The sequence below is a fragment of the Piliocolobus tephrosceles genome, chromosome X (assembly GCF_002776525.5).
Source record: "Piliocolobus tephrosceles isolate RC106 chromosome X, ASM277652v3, whole genome shotgun sequence".
Lineage (NCBI taxonomy): Eukaryota > Metazoa > Chordata > Mammalia > Primates > Cercopithecidae > Piliocolobus > Piliocolobus tephrosceles.
In genome coordinates this window covers 19,728,847-19,745,864 of record NC_045455.1, presented here as the reverse complement: position 1 = coordinate 19,745,864, position 17,018 = coordinate 19,728,847, and the positions used below count along the sequence as shown (strand labels likewise).

At 39.0% G+C, this 17,018-nt stretch overlaps 1 protein-coding gene across 1 annotated transcript in view; it reads left to right on the top strand.

Annotated features, from left to right (window-relative positions):
• The window catches only part of LOC111546589 (glypican-6), a 584,762-nt gene that overhangs the window by 365,604 nt on the left and 202,140 nt on the right, over nucleotides 1-17,018 (top strand). The window lies entirely within an intron of this gene.

The following is a 17,018-nucleotide window of genomic DNA, read 5'->3' as shown; positions in this document are numbered from 1 at the left end:
TCCTGCCTTTCAAGCCTGGAAAGACAACAGGAGAGGGAGGCGTGCTCCCCACCCCGGGATGTGCCCTTTACTGCTACCACTTATTGCTTTACTGGATGTCATGAAGATTGCAGGATGGACGGAATTTATTTGGATAAAAAGCAGGTGGATGTTGGATATAAGTAAATTAGCAACAGATGATAGATTCTGAATATAGGACACCTCTAGATTGTTATGTCAATCTACACATTCCTTGCAATGTCAAGGAAGGAGTACATTTTCCAGATAAATTAAACAATTAAAAGAGTATCAACACTTAAAAAATTCATTCCATTTTGTGGAGATCTTTCCATGATCTAACATCTCTTCTCATTAAAATGAATGCAGAGCCAGGCGCAGTGGCTCACACCTGTAATCCCCACACTCTGGGAGACCAAGGCGGGGGGATCACAAGGTCAGGAGATCAAGACCATCCTGGCCAACATGGTGAAACCCCATCTCTACTAAAAATACAAAAATTAGCCAGGCATGGTGGTGGGTGCCTGTAATCCCAGCTACTCAGGAGGCTGAGGCAGAATTGCTTGAACCCAGGAGGCGGAGGTTGCCGTGAGCCGAGATCGTGCCATTACTCTCCAGCCAGAGAGCAAGACTCTGAAAAAATAAAAATAGGGAGAGATTGCATTGGGAGTTATACCTGATGTAAAGGACGAGTTGATGGGTGCTGACGAGTTGATGGGTGCAGCACACTAACATGGCACAAGTATACATATGTAACAAACCTGCACGTTATGCACATGTACCCTAGAACTTAAAGTATAATAAAAAATAAATAAATAAAAATAAAAAGTATGTGGAAGAAAATTTTACTTTTTCCTAGTGAAATGACATCCACATTATGATCATCTCATATGTGTTGTCTATTGAAAATACAGCAGCATTCTCCAGGCTGCTGAGGTATATGATCTACTGCCTGGCACACCAAATGGTCCATCACTTTAGTTGATGACAAAGAAAGACTAAGAAATTGCTCCAGTTTAAGGGACACTGAGGACACATGGCAATGAAATAGAATACAGGATCCTATTCTTGATCCTGGGCTAAAGAAAATGCTATAAAGGATTTGACTGGGTCGGTTGACAAAGTTGTAATTCAGACAGTAGGGTACATAAAAGTATCGTATCAATGTTCAATTTACTATAGTTAATAACTGCACTATGGGTGTGTAAGAGGTTATCCTGGTTCCTAGGAAATACACCCTGAAGTATTAAGGAGTAAAAGGCCACAGTGTGTGTAACTAATTCTCAAATAGTGAGAATTATCTCAAAAGTTACATATATTAACATATGAGTATCAGCATATGTATATTCTCATATATATACTCTCACATGTTATTCTCCAGTTGTATAAGTGATACATATTAGTATAAAAGTGATACATATTAGTACATAAATAGTAATGTGTACACCATCTCTCTCACATATATATATAAGAGAGAGAGTGACAGCAAGCTGCAGAAACAAATGAGGCAAAATGTTAACAATATTTTGGATAAAGAGTATACAAATGTTTTTGTATCATTCTTATAAATTTTCTATGAGTTTTGTATTATTTCCCAAAGAAGGAAACAAAAGAGCTTTCTTTAACATGCAACAATGAAGTAACAAGACTGGATTTTACCTGTGGCACCTAAGAAGCTCTCTCATTATTTATACATGTGTATGATATTGCATCTTCACTGATAGACTTGAGCATTTCATAAGAAATGAGTTGATGCTAGAAAGGCTAGGTGAATACTGCCAATGTTAAGGCTGAATATAAATCTTCTTGGTATTCCATGAGAGTCTGAGACTCCATTTTATGGGAGTTTGGCAGCATGGGCTTGCTAAGTGTGGCTCAGGGATTACTGGCTTTAAATGACTTGAACCAGTGTCAAGTTTGAGTTGAAGGCATTGGCAAGGTGTGGAATAAATACGAATGGGGATAGAGGAGGATCTTTGGAGAGATGAGACGGTAAACATACACTGCACGGCATCAGGACAGTGAGCAATGTCCTTGGAGATGACCTCTTTTTCCAATATGTCATCATTTGGATAAAGCTTAGATTAAAGCAGGAAACAAGAAATATCTTAAGCTGGAAAAAAAAAAATAGTAGAGGCAAGTTCGAAGGAAGTAAAAAAATTGAGACTTATCTTTCCATTTATATAAATCCAATCCTCCCAGCCCCAGCCTTTCCCGTCTCTTCTATTAATGACTGGAGCAGAGGATCTTCCCATGGGGAGCTCCTTTTCTGAGTTGGAGATGTTGAATTTCATCTCCAAGGGGAACTGGTGAAGGTAACAAATAGAGTGGCTATGGAAAGCATTAGAGAGCCAAACCCAGATAATAGCACAATGATGCTCATATGAACTAAGTTTCCTGGTGTACAGAGCAGAAGCTTGTGTGTTGGATTCATATGAAAAATATCCTCTTATACTTGAAGAGAAGACCTCTTATTAGCACAAAAATGAAACCTATCCTCATATTTCACTCCTACCTTCATCTCTCACAATTCACAATTTTATGATTTTTATTTTTTAAAGTGTTAGTTTATAGGAAAATGCCCACTTGGTCATCAAATAATTTATCTTCTGTAGCATTTACTTACCTCAGCATGCTGCAATATTTTACACAGAGGTGGCTTAAATCCACTGCTGAAATACAGGCACCTCTGGAAGAAAAAAAAAATGTGTTAACAGATAAATGGCTCCCTACTTCATGCTAGTTAATCTTTGCAGCAAATAACAGAACGATCTATATAGAAAGATGTTGAGTAGTTGGAACTTTACTCTCTGAGCTGGCATTTTGCCACATTGGGGATAAAGCCTCAGGTCTTCCTGAAAGCACCATGGGATCCGTAATAGCCCAGAGTGTGTGGCTCCTCATTTTTATATGTCATCAGAAAGATGGAATGCCAACGGTGTGTCTGGGGTCCGGGTTAGTACTAGCTCAAGGGAAAGGGTACCACGTAGTCAATCACTTCCCGCATAAGCCAGATCTCCCCTAAAGATTAGTCAACATGCCAGTAAAATATGAGCCTGCATTTCCCATGCTATGAGGAGCTCAAGACAAGCAGGCTAAACGTTTGTGATGTTGACACGTGTTGGGGTGTTGTGATGTATGTACATTTGTATGCAGAGAAAGAGCCTGCCTTAGCCATTATTAGGTACTGGCCAAAACTGCCTCATGGGAAAGGGCAACTGAGAGAATGCGAAGGGCTGGTCAACACCATAGAGAACATTACTGTGCACCTCAGTTGCGCCCTCTGCTGGGGACTCAGTTTTTATATCAGGCAATGGAGTTGTGGGTGAGCCCCAGTTTGTTGGTACAGGTCCATAGTAGAGACATGCAGAGACTAAAGTTCAGTGGAGGGCATCAGTTTGCTGAAACCTGTGTTTATAGACACATGATGGTTTAGTGTGAGGTGATCCAGGGAATTTGTGGAATCCAAAAATGAAATCTTATTTTTGGGGATCAGAACAGTTAGACTAAGAGCTCTATGGAAAAACATTCTAAGAAATATACTTCAAACTGTGAGACTCCTCTGTGTGTGTGTGTGTGTGTGTGTGTGTGTGTATTTCAACATATATCTATTTTATCCAACTCCAAAACTCTTGTGAATTCAGTCTTCTTTGCCACAATTAGAAAGGAAACTGTAATTTGAAGGGTTTATTAGCAGATCGGCTACTGTTTCGTAATAGTTTGTATAGTTTCTAATGACCGGAATGCCACCCAGGAGGCCTTTATAGTGGAGCTAAGTCACCGTAGGAGCCGTCCTAAGTAAATGTTACTTAATCACAGCCACCAAAGATGAAAAATGTAGTATTTCCTAAGAAAGCTGATGAGGCTGTAATTTTCAAATGCCACTAATGTAATGTGGAGTGGGAGGGGGCTGCCATTTCTGACCTCCCCTTTTTATCCTCTGCTTTGAATGGTTTTGGCAAAAATGAAAATTTCTAAATGGCACTCATAATAACAGAACTTGAGGCAAAGGGATACTCTTCGAGTGTGTTGTAGCATACGAAAACAGAACCTGGTGAGCACGCGGCATGCCAGAAGGGTTCGCAGTGTTGCTTGGGGTAGAGGAGAAATGTCCATGTGCAAAGTGCTGTTACCCAGTGGGCTAGCTCGACTACAAAGATAAAAAAAATTTTAACACGCTTATTCAAAATCACTGACATAAAGACACTGAAATGCATATGATCATTGTTGTCATGCAGTGAAAGTCCTTTCCATCTAGACCCCTTATCTCTTTCATGGTTTTCAGCAGCTGACTTTGGCTTTTGTCCACAGCTGAACAGGTCCTCTCTGCTTTTAATAGTGAGGTTGAACTTTTGGCTGAATTCTGAATGTGGGCTTTCACATTAATTCTGTGTTCTGTAGTTCATCTACTATGTTTTATGCTGGGGGTAAGTCTGCAGTAGCTGCAGTCATTGTGGAGCTTATGATATAGTGGGAAAAACAGATATTGAAGATGAAATGACAAGTGTGATTGCTTTGATGTATGCGAAATTTAGGGTAAACGGGCATATGTAAGGACAGGTTGCTAATCTCATTTAGGAAGTGTTACACATCATTGCATATAGAGTTATATAGATTTAAATATACTTGTAGCATATGTACAGTATATGTATACTCATACATGTACATATGTGTATACATACATGTACATATTTATTTATTAAAGTTGCCTGAAGCCAATAAAAGTATAGGATATCCAGTTACATTTGAATTGCAGATGAACTAGTAGTTTTTGAGGATAGGTAAATGCCATACAATATCCGGACATAATTACAATAGGGAGAGTGGTGTTTATCTGAAATTCAGACTTAACAGAGTGTCCTGCATTTTTTTCTGGCAACTCTGATGTATGCATATGTGTGCGTGCCTGTGTGTTTTTGCATATGTGTCTATATGTTGTGTTAATGGCATTTGCAGCAACCTACGTGGGATTGTAGACTATTATTCCAAGGGAAGTAACTCAGGAATGGAAAACCAAACATTGTAGGTTCTCACTCATAAGTGGGGGCTAAGCTATGAGGATGCAAAGGCACAAGAATGATACAATGGACTTTGGAGACTTGGGGGGAAAGGGTGGGAAGGGGGTGAGGGATAAAAAACTACAAATTGGGCCAGGCGCGGTGGCTCACGCCTATAATCCCAGCACTTTGGGAGGCCGAGACGGGCGGATCATGGGGTCAGGAGATCGAGACCATCCTGGCTAACACGGTGAAATCCCGTCTCTACTAAAAATACAAAAAAAAAAAAAAACTAGCCGGGCGTGTGGTGGGCGCCTGTAATCCCAGCTGCTGGGGAGGCTGAGGCGAGAGAATGGCGTGAACCCAGGAGGCGGAGCTTGCGGTGAGCTGAGATGGCGCCACTGCACTCCAGCCTGGGCAACAGAGCAAGACTCGGTCTCAAAAACAAAAACAAACAAAAAAACTACAAATTGGATTTATTGTATACTGCTTGGGTGATGTGTTCACCAAAATCTCACAAATCACCAGTAAAGAACTTAGTCATGTAACCAAATATGACCTGTTCCCCAAAAACTTATGAAAATAAAAATTTAAAAGACGAAAAAAAAAGAATACTTTAACTGAACCATTGAGGACCAGAGATGCTCATAGTTCTGAAACTCTATACAGAAGCATGTGTTGTGTATCTGTATGTGTGTATGTGAGTATCTGTAGATAAGTATGTTTATATGAGTATGTATTTGTGTGTGTATGTACCCCTCCCACACACACACACACACACACACATAACCAAGGACAAATCTAAGAGAGTGGATTATGAGAAGTATTATAAAAAGTATCTAGAAGTAAGGCCTGTGGAAGTGAGCACTGAAGTTTTATTCTTTTCAAAATAAGAAGCCTGTTTTCATACCTTCTTTGTGACTGCTTTTCTATTTAAGTCTCTTTTGAACAGAGAGTGGTAAGTACTGGTGTCCCCACGTCCAGGTACAAGCACCTGATCTGCAGACATCAAAGAAGCTAAAGCATCCCTGGTCTCCTTTGCTTCCTTCCGTGTTCTTCCAGCAGTTTCTTCCTAGTTAGGGCTTGGATAAGCCCTCTCCCCTCAACCAACCCCAGTAAGAAGCCATTGTGGGCATGGAAATTGGTTTGAAAGTCCAAGGACATCAGTTGGATTATAAGAATACTTTAATGCAACCATTGAGGACCAGAGATGCTTGCAGTTATGAAACTCTATACAGAAGCATGTATTATGGTTTTAAATAATACAATTGATTTTTTTTAAATCATAAGCCATATCTAAACAGTTCATTTTCCTTACTTAGGAGTCAGCTTGTACATGCATGTTCACATTATTGTTCTAGCTGACTTTGGGATTGTTCCTTAACACACAGATCCTCTGCTTCCTCATTCATAAAACAGAGTTGCTAAAGTTTATGCCCCATAGGACTGTCATGAGGATTAAATGAGATAATGCAGATAAAGAACTCAGTGCAATACCTGGAAGATGTAGTAAGAGCTATAAGACTTAGGGGTGTGCAAACGTGGCTCCTGCCATGCAGCCTCTAATGCATCAACCACTGTCTCAGAAGTCAATTCAGACGTTTCTCACATGTTCCGAGAAACATGAGGAAGAGTCGATACCAAGGTACTCACATAAAGTGTGGGGGTGACTAAGGTTCAGCTTTGGAAGACAAAGGGGAGCCCACAGTACCATAGTTCAAAGAAGACTCAGCAGGAATAAGTGTGGGCTTTCCTGAGATGTGGCCCAAAGCCAAAACCACTGCCTGCTCAGAATGTTTGCTCAGTGTGCTGGGAGCATCTCGGGGCTATGAGAACAAATTTCTCTTTGATACTGACATATTAAAATAGATATCCCTCAATGTTCTTTGTAGTCAAAAGATAGACAGCCTTTGAGACACTTGTCACTAGTGAAATAGATTTTGTCATTATCAGAGGAAGCCGGGCCATGCTGCATACCACAGTTAACTTGAATAACCTTTTAAGTTTTTTTTTTCTTCATTAGGGCTTACAGCACAAGAATATCTCTTACAAGGGGGAGGATTTTTTTAACTAAGAAAATTTTTAAAAATTTTTATTTTGGCTGCAAAAAAAACCAAGCTGTACATTTGTGTTTTCAAAGCCATCCTGCTTTTGAAAACCACAAAGCGAAGTGCATGCTATATAAAGATGTTATATTGTACCTTAACTTCTTGTTAACTGTCATTAACCTGTGACTTCCAAGCAAGAAATTAAAGTTTTGAAAGGGTCTTCTAGTGAAGTATGTCCAAAAGCAACAATAGAAAATATTGTTTTAAGATGCCGGGTGGTTTCAGACTCTCAACACTGACCTTTTACCTTCAAGGCTGTGTCTTGCATTACATCCACTTCTCCTTTAGGCTACAGTAAACCTGTCAAGTCAGATTGCTTTGAGTTGAAACTAACGGGAACAAGCGGAAGAGTTTTACCCAAGTGATTAGTGGATTTCAGACTGCTTGTCAAAACCACTTGGTGTTATGAGAGCTGGCATAACCCCCTAAGGCGTTTCTTAAACATGCCTTTATTTGGTTCATTTTCAATTTCTTCCTGTAATTGCCACACAAGCATATTTGCTGGAAGAGGAACTTCAATTTCATGTTTGGAACTTTAACCTGAATTAAATGCAAAGTAGGAAATGCAAAATATTTTTAAAAGAGACACTTATACTGGCTGTTATATTGGCTAATTTGTTATGGATTTAGTCAGATGCATGGTAATTTATCCAATCAATGATGGAATTTTCATATCTCTGATGGAATAAAAATATTTGTTGACTTCTACCATTCTACAACCAATGATGTCAAAATGTGGGTTTTGATACCCTTCTCTTTGGGCCTCATGTATGAATCTACAGGGAGAAAGGAAATTACCAAGGCTGCTAGGACTGGGGGAAGATGGAATGGGGTGAAGTAATAGGGAGATTTGGGGCCAGTTCCATGGAATACTGTCATCTCTGAGAAACTCTACAGTATTGAGAAAGTGCCACCTCATCTATAAATTTGCTAGGGCTCTTCCTCATATCTAGACCTTAGTCAAAACCTGCATACTTTAACATACCCTCCACTCTCTGCCAAGCATCATCAAGTTCTCACCTTTAAGAAGGGGAGCTATAACGGAATTAGCCTGCTAGGGCTGCTGTAACAAAATACCACAAACTTGGTGGCTTAAACAACTGACATTTATTTCAATTCTAGAGACTAGAAGTCCAAGATCAAGGTTCTGACCAATTCAGTTTCTGGGAAGGATTCACCACCTGACTTGCAGACAGTGGCCTTCTCTCTGTGTCCTCACATGGCAGAGAGAGAGTGAGCTCTCTGGTGTCTCTTCCTATAAGAGTGCTAGCCCTATTGGATTAGGAACCCACCCTTATGACTTCATGTAACCTTAATGGCCTCCCTGAAGACCCTATCTCCAAATATAGTGAGACTGAGAATTAGAGCTTCAACATGTGCCTCTTTAGGGGGATACAATTCAGCTCATAACAATAACTAAGAACAAAAAATAGTATCTGTATTTTGGCAACTTACTATTATGCGTCTAGTCTGTAAATGTTTTTCTGTCACCTACAACAAATATACATTTAGCATCAAAACAGTGAATAAACAATTTTACCAAGAAATGTAAAAATTTAGCAGTGTTAAAAAAAGCTCTATGCCCTGAAGGCCAAATATTTGTAGCTGATGTTTAGCATGTTAAATGTTGACTTGTTTTTAGAATGCTGCTTTTTATGCAGATGTCTTTGCAAGAAAAATAATGTTTTGATTTTAATTGTACCCTATAAAATACTAATCACTGTTATATAGCATGACATCTAGCACTGATCAAATTATATTTCTCAAAATATAATAAGTACAAACAGGTGTTTCAGCTGTTAAGTACTTTTTTTTCTGTTGCCATAATTAAAAAGAAATTTCATCCTAGATTTAACAGCTTAGACTCACAACCTAGAAGATGGTGGTTACAGGTTGTATATAACGAAAAGGTAATAAAAACTCAGGTGAAAGTCCTAATGCAGGTGGATTGAAAATCGATTGAAAAGCAGATAAGAGCTCTAATTCAGCCTCTCTGAGCCTTAGATATCTTTTTATGAATAAATAACTTGGGCTAGGTAATCTTTTAGGGCCATTACAGGAATAACCATTCTCTCATCCTAAGAAACAAACTAGGAAGATAATTTGGTAAAATCAGTAAACAGATCTCACTTGGAAAAAACGTAGTGAAAATGAGTCAAATTTCAAGTTATATTAGTGGGAAACAGTCTTTGGATTGTAAGATTATGAACAAGCCTCCCACGTGAAATTATATAAGCTGGATTTTAGAAGATATTTTATATGAAAAACAAAATCTCAGGCTGTGTCCATTCTGCCAGATGAAATAAACTTGGTGACCCCATCCAGCCTTTTTCCATCTCTAATTGCAATGCATCTGTAATTGAAAAATGTCTTTAGGGAAGTGTACTGTTGAACAGCCTTCTGCCTGAACAACATCATCCTAACACACATCTCATAAGAGATTTCACTGCTCTGACAAGTTACACATCCTAAGTGAAAAACCACAGTGATGATATTGCTGTTTGCTCAACCCCCTGCCGGAGCTGGGATTCACACCCTGAAGCTGTATTTCATGAGTGAATTCAGATTAAATCTTTGTTCTCTTTCCATCGTATGGCACAGCTGCCTTAAAATTCACCACCACCGACAGACAGAGGACTTCCTCGAGATAATGACCCACAGGAAATTTCTTTCATGAATCAGATAAGCCACTAGAACCAATCCACGATGGAGAGTTTAGGGCAGTGGCATGCCAGGTTGGCAGTATAATCTCATTTGCCACTTGTTTGTGGAAAAGCCTTTGTGCTGGAAACTATATTAGGCATTTGGGAAGGGGTAACCACATTGTGCACTTCATCGCATGTTTGTGAAGAACTTTTCTAGACCTAGTGTCCTAGCTAAAATCTGCCTTATCTTTCCTTCACGACAGAGAGAAAGGATGAGAAAGTCAAAATATATTACTGAGTCATCGACTCTTTTTATGAGTTAATTTGCTAAATTGACCTTGACTCAGCTTCTCTGGATTAGGGTTAAAATGCCTTGTCATGTTTTTTGGATCTCTGCATCCTGGAATTGCATGGCAGAATAAAAAGAGGTAGACTAGACCGTATAATCAGCTGCTTTCACCTCCCCATCTTTAGTCATACAATTCCTAAGAGCTTCAGTTTCCTCATCTGTAAATTTGGAACAATAACAGCCACTCCACGGAGTGATGATGAGGTTTCTGATAGGCAAGATAACGCGGTGCTTTGGCTTGCATCCTACTCTACCACTTGTTAACTGTTTGTCTGGCATCCTGCTCTACCACTTGTTAACTGGGAGACTCTGCTGTGTTTCCTCATCTGTAAAACAGGGATGATTTTTTTAAAATAGTTCTTTTTCACAGAGCTGTTTGATGATTTAATAGGTAGACAATATATGTGAAGTATTCTGAACAGTGTTTGGTTCATGGCAAGCCCTCAATAAATGCTACCTCTTATTGGTTGATAGGCTGCGCCTGCGTGCTCAATTAATGTTCCCTTCCTCTTCCCTTTTTCTCCTTCATTTGCCCTCCTTGACCACACATGGAAACTGGAAGGCAGAGTTTCTCTTGTGTTAAAAATATTCCAGGTCAGGTATGGTGGCTCACGTCTGTAATCCAGTACTTTGGGAGGCTGGGGCGGGTGGCTCACCGAGGTCAGGAGTTCCAGACCAGCCTGACCAATGTGGTGAAACCCTGTCTTTACTAAACATACAAATTTAGCTGAGTGTGGTGGTGAATGTCTGTAATCCCAGTTACTCGAGAGGCTGAGGCAGGAGAATCACTTGAACCCTGTAGGCGGAGGTTGCAGTGAGCTGAGATTGCACCGTTACACTCCAGCCTGGGCAACAAGAGCAAAACTCTGTCAAAAAAAAAAAAAAAGAAATCCCGCGTTTCCAGGAGCCTTCCTCTGAACACTGTTCAGGAAATGCTCTCTGGAAACTTCAAATTCATGGAGATCTAAAGCGTCGGAAAAGAATTTCTAAAATAATAAAGATACAAACTTACAAAGCTGAGTGGCCTCGGGCAAGTCCCTCAATCTCTCTGTTCTTTCCGTGTTAAGCTATAAAATCAACATTATCTCCGGAATCTGTTTCAACCACAATAACACTTAAGTCTATCATTGTCAATGAGTAACAAATGTGTGCCTAAGTCCATTAACTCAGCTGGTGAAAGTACAGCACTGGGACTAAAGCTAACATTATGATATAAGCTGGCTTACTTCAAGGTATTTTAAGTCTGTCTCTAACACCAGCCAAGTGACTGGCATTTGTAAGCTGTGGGTGCTGCATACAGCAGATGAGGATATTTAACAATGGATTATTTTCAAATCTGTTAGCAACTCAGAGTTCATGGCCTATTGCCAATGGGTGTGGAGCTTCATTTTCAACATACGCAGGACAATAAATCTTCATATTGTAGAGAAGACTGTGGTGGAAGAAGAGACTTGGAAAGGTAGTCTGTCTTCTTTGTATTCAGTTCAACCAGCTGAAGTCTATTTTAATGGTGTCTCTATTCAAATAAAACTGTGATGGTGGAGAAAAGAGAGGCTAAGCAACATGGTAGGAATAAAAAAAGAGACTTTAAGTAGGGACATGATAGTTTGCATGCTTGGAGAAAAATTAACTCAATAGATGATTGAGTTGGCAGATTCGCTAATGTCCTACAGCATTCTTTGTAGAGGTGTAGGAGATTATTTGCATTGACTGCAACTGAAGAATAACAAAGTTGAAATGGTTTTTGAGGTATTTATTGTGTCAGTGACAAATGCCAGAATTAACTCAGCAGCCGCATTGGGTTTGAACCACATGGTGGTGATGTCAGAGGAGAGTGGAGTCCAAGTGGGGTGACCAGGGCCTCAATAAAGCCTGGAGTCTCAGTAATGGCAGGAAACAGGCAGCGCAAAAAGCAGCAGCACTTGGCACTTGACTGATTCTGTTGCAGGACCTAACAAAGTGATTAACATCAAATAAATGAAGATGCTCCTTGGAAAACTGTAACATTATCGAGGACTGTCAGGGAGGTTGCATGAAGTTAGCACACTGAAATGTGCCCCTCCTGGTTCACTTCCTCAGACAGAATGTTCTGGCTCTGAGTTTCGCTATCAGGTGTGATTTGATCTCCAGGCCTCTCACAGGGACAGAGATATCAAGAAGTCAGGGGGTCTGACAGTGATGCATTAGGCGATAGGATGCAGAGGCTGATTATGATGCAGGTGACAGAAATGAATCGCCTAGTGAATGTGCTGACACTGGCGCTGCAGGAGGAGACAGAGCCAACGCTCTTGCGATGTCAACGATGAAAAACAGGAAGACAACCCTGCCTGGAACCGTATGTTCCTGAAAGTGGGATGCTTAATGTCAGAGGTAACTTGACGATCCAAGCCACTATTATCCAGAAAACAGGACACACACCAAAAAAATATATATCTTAACACCTTTGGGAAATACGATTTATATATTGCCTCTTCTTTATCACTTTTTAGATCTTATTGGGTATAAATTATGATAAGATTAACAAATATATGTCATGACCACCTAAATACTTGCATTTGGAAGTGTATAATAAGCATCAGCTAATCAATGGAATCATCATTAAGATGTCTACATGGCGGCCGGGCGTGGTGGCTCACACCTGTAATCCCAGCACTTTGGGAGGCCAAGGCAGGCCGATCACAAGGTCAGGAGTTTGAGACCAGCCTGGCCAATATGGTGAAACCCTGTCTCTATTAAAAATAAAAAAGTGGCCGGGCATGGTGGCAGGTGACTGTAGTCCCAGCTACTCAGGAGGCTGAGGCAGGAAAATCGCTTCAACCTGGGAGGTGGAGGTTGCAGTGAGCCGAGATTGTGGCACTGCACTCCAGCCCGGGCAACAGAGTGAGTCTCTATCTCAAAAAATAAAAATGATGCCTACATGGCAAACGCTAAATAGGAGAAAAACCTTGATAATTCTCTGAATAGTGGACTCTGAAATGGTGATAGTTTCACCACTCCCCTGGCATTTATATATTGCCATGTAGCTCTAGTTTTCTTCAAATGAATTAACGTCCTGTCTTTACTCCTCAAATGGATCGTAAATTCCTGCAAAACAGGGGCCATTCTAACTTAAAATCCTTTGTAAATTCTCAGTGTTTCCAGCCCACAATCCTTTGCGTGTGTTAGCATATCAAGAACTAAATGAAGTCATATTGATATATAATTTCACTAGATAAAAAGATGTGTAAATTCTCTAAGATGCTTGTAGTACTCTGTTCTCATGCTGCTGATAAAGACATACCTGAGACTGGGTTATTTATAAAGAAAAGGAGGTTTAATGGACTCACAGTTCCATGTGACTGGGGAGGCCTCACAATCATGGTGGAAGGTGAAAGGCACGTCTTATATGGCAGCAGGCAAGAGAGAATGAGAGACACGTGAAAGGGGCTTCCCCTTATAAAACCATCAGATCTCGTGAGACTTATTCACTACCATGAGAACAGTATGGGGGAATCCACCCTCCATGATTCAGTTATCTCCCTCCGGGCCCCTCCTACAACACGTGGGAATTATGGGAGCTACAATTCAAGATGAGATTGGGTGGAGAGACAGCCGAACCATATCAGTGCAAGAAAAAGTATGGGTTGTTTAGATAAGGAAATGCTGGAGCCTTGAGAAATGTTTGATGTTAGTAACTGGGGAAGTGGGTTAGGTGATGGAGACAGCATTAAGAATGGCCCCTCAGAAGGATAGAATGGTATTTAGGAAGGTGAAGTCAGCAGAGCCCCGGAGTAGGTGAGGAGGAACCTGATAAGGCCAAAAGTGAGAGGCCCCTTCAAAGGCCCTAAGAACATGGGCCATTTTCTAATGCAATAGGAAATCAAAATAAAAGTCTCCATGAAAGGTAGAAAATTTAATCCTGTTTTCAACACCTCTGGGCTGACAGCATTAGAGAAAAATCACCAGATTCTTTGATCAGATTATTCTTTTTGAGCAATTGTAATTTCAAATGCCCCAAAAGTGATAGATTAAAAAGGTTTTATAGTTTTATAAATATAAGACTCACTTATATTTTATTATTTCACTTATAGTGAGCCTTATATTTATAAAAGTATAAAACCTTTTTAATGTATCACTTTTGGGGCATTTGAAATTACAGTTGCTCAAAGTAGGACCTATGTTTATAGAACTGGAATTTGTACTGTTACCTTTAAAAAAAAAATACCCAGGTTTTACTGGACTCTATTTATCCTATAAAATCAAAGAGAATAACCATGAAAAATTCAGAAGAAAAATTTATATATATAATTATTGTGAGTAAAATCACTGAACGAATACATTTATATTGGTTCTGGAAAGTAATGAGAAGCTTTACACAATTACATTATCTCAAATTATGACTTCCTGTTGTTTTTCAGAGTTTGTAAAAAATAAATGATGTGTCATATTTAATCTTCTTCGTCCTTAGATTCACCATAATAAATATTAAGGTAGTGCATTTATTATGGGACTTTTCACTTGAAAGACAATACCCATTAATTTAAACCTTATGTTGACAGTCCCTCCAACACAGTATTCGAATACTTCTGTCTCTATTCTACGTTATGTTTATTGGGACTGGGGAGGCTAACATCACAATTACTTTCAATCTCAGGAATCAGGATTTTCTTTACTTCGAAAATTCTCAGCTATTTTTAAATCTGTACGTTTCTTCTCTGCCATCTTCTCCATTGTTTCTTCTGGGAGTTCTATCAAATATATGTTGGAGCTTCCCAATCCTTACTCCTTGTCTGATAACTATTATTTCATATTTTGTATTGCTTCATCTCTATGGCTTTTTTATTTTTCTTGTTGTATAGTTTTTCTGTCACTGGTGTATCTGGAACCAGAGAAGATATGAATTCACTCAGCCATTTTCACCAAAAGTCTCAGCAAAACTACTATATGTTTACCTATTTCATGTGTTTAAACATATAACCTTGAAGGAATATCAAATAAATTTACACTTCCCAAGGCACTGAAGAACATCATTGCTTTGGGTTTTTGTTTTTTGTTTTTTGTTTTTTTTCTCCTTTTCTAGAAAGGGATAGATTTAAACAACATCTCAAATAAAAAAGAGGACAAAGAGACTAAAAGCAAAACTTAGGCAAATCCTTCTATATACAAAATTCCAGATTTCTGTAATACATAAATACTTTAAGCTGATAAACAAAAAGGGTAGCTACTCAGTTTAAACCAAAAACAAGTGTGGATAAAAAGGTACCTAATCCTCCAGAGAATCAGGTCAGTGCCTAAGAATTATGTGCATTCCACACAATGGGAAATGAATATATTCTCCACATTTTAGAGCTTTAAGGTGTGACTGCTTTAGTATGCCAGCCAACGCCTACAAAAGTGTGACAACAAAATGCATAAATCAATAAACCATCTCTCTATATACCACATACTTAATCCATTTTGAAGTGGGAGTATTTCACTGTAATAAAAATACAGAGGCATTTTCTTCAATCACTATTCTAATTAGTTCAGGCTTACCTTCTTTTATGGCTCTGTGAAATATCACTAACACATACAATAGTTATGGAAACAATACATCCCATAGATTTGAACTTATAAAAGCCTGGCATGTGAAATTTGTTTCTCAGACAAATGTGAAATTCAGTACCTTTGCTGGTTGAACTACATGAGCAGGTTGGAAAAGAAGGTTTTTAAAATTCTGTCACTAGAATTAATCATGTTCCAATTTTGTATCCTTCACTTCTATAAGCAACCTTAGAGAACCCAGTCAGCCTTGTTCAGCCTTATGTTTTCAATGTGTATATTCAATGAATCTTTCTTTAGTAAACATTTATCTCTTAGAAAACACTTTTCTTAATTTATGAGCCACAACATAATAAACTAAGAACACAGAAGACATAAATTAAAAATTCAAATCTGACATAGTTTAAATGCAATATTCTTAACCCTGGATCAATCAATATAATAATCTTTTTCATAATAAGAACGAATATTTGGTGACCACAAATAATAGGAAGACAAATGTAATGTGATATAGAAACATTTTATTGTGTGCCAAAAGTATCTGTTGCCTGTAAAAATACATGCTTCCTTGATCCTTATCTGCATTTGGTTTATTCTTTTGAGCTTCTGTTTGGTTCTCTAACTTTACCTACATCCTTTCTTAGTCACTGCGAATCAGATTCCAACCAACAGGAGTACGGAAAAATCAAGGGACTTAAGGTTGCCCTTGAGGTCTCTAGGCATGTGTCTTTGTATTTGTGAACTTCTAGCCCATCTTATTACAGCAAATCTCAAATAGTCGTTACGTTTCTTGTGTGTTTTTGCAACTAGTATTGACATGAGTCAACTTAGAGTTTGTCTGTTTATTTGATGTTCATCTTGTTTAAGAAAATAAGAAGCAAAAGCACCAAGATGCCTATTTGTTAGGTAAGCTTTCCTCTACAAGGTTAGAGCCGGTGAAGGATCCTAGAAAAATTTCCAAGTCTCTTTTTATTTCTCTCCTCACCAAAGCACAACTAGAGCAGCTTGGGAAAGTTTATGTCCTGCCTTGCAAAGCAGAGATGTACCTGAACAAATTTCAATCTATTCCACAAAGAGTTTGTGATTGTTCTTTCAGATGGCATCTTCTAAGTCTCATCCTAAGTTTGCCATTTAGCTCTCCATGCTTTGTGACTTCATTCTCTTTTTTGAGAGCAGGGAGAATACGTTCACTTTTCTGTCATTAAAGATTATTTCAACTGTAAATGATAAATGACTTTCAGGATCCTGAATATACAGAGCTATATGAAAACATGACTGAACTCAACCATGAGTTATCTGGAACACTGGTTCTCAGCTGGGACTGATTTTGCCCGTCAGAGATGTTTGGCATTGCCTAGAGACATTAGTGATCATCACATTTGTGTGTCGGTGCTGCTGGCAT